We start from the raw sequence: 618 nt of genomic DNA, 5'->3' as shown, positions 1-618 counted from the left end.
AAACAGCAAATAAAAGTGAACAATGAATTTTGGTCAGTTTCCTGGGCTTTTGAGCCGCAATAAGATTTTATTGCTGCATCAGAGCCAACGGTTAGCAAAGGATGAAATCGTGAGTTACTATTTCGCAGCCATCCAAGCTCTCAGAACGCTGGCTAACTTTCACAGTGCTCATAATTTGCCGGGCATTTTACCTATATGATCTCATCTACTCCCAAAGTGGGTTTCTTATTGTCACCCCCTTTTTTTTCAGGTAACATAAACGGAAACACAGAGAATTTAAGTAACCTGCACAAGGTCACACAGTTACCAAATGGCAGGTGTAACCTAGAGCTGAACACCGGGTCTCTAATCTTCATCGCCACGCCCACTTCCCTGCCATCAAATATGAATTTATAATTCTGACTGCTTCACGAAATATGATTTCCACATCGACACCTAATAATCTTAATTATTGCATTGTATGTGCATTTGCAGCACCATCTTTTAACAGAAGTGGCGACGTTCTGGTTTAATTTCAGTTGTAGCCTGCTTTAAGGGCTCAGTACCTGTCAGGTTCATGGGCGATGTTTTCCCATTCATCGCAGTTAATCCTCACTTGGGAGACTGGAACTGTTTTGC

Source organism: Pteropus alecto, unplaced genomic scaffold (assembly GCF_000325575.1).
Source record: "Pteropus alecto unplaced genomic scaffold, ASM32557v1 scaffold87, whole genome shotgun sequence".
Taxonomy (NCBI): domain Eukaryota; kingdom Metazoa; phylum Chordata; class Mammalia; order Chiroptera; family Pteropodidae; genus Pteropus; species Pteropus alecto.
This window is presented reverse-complemented; position numbering follows the sequence as displayed.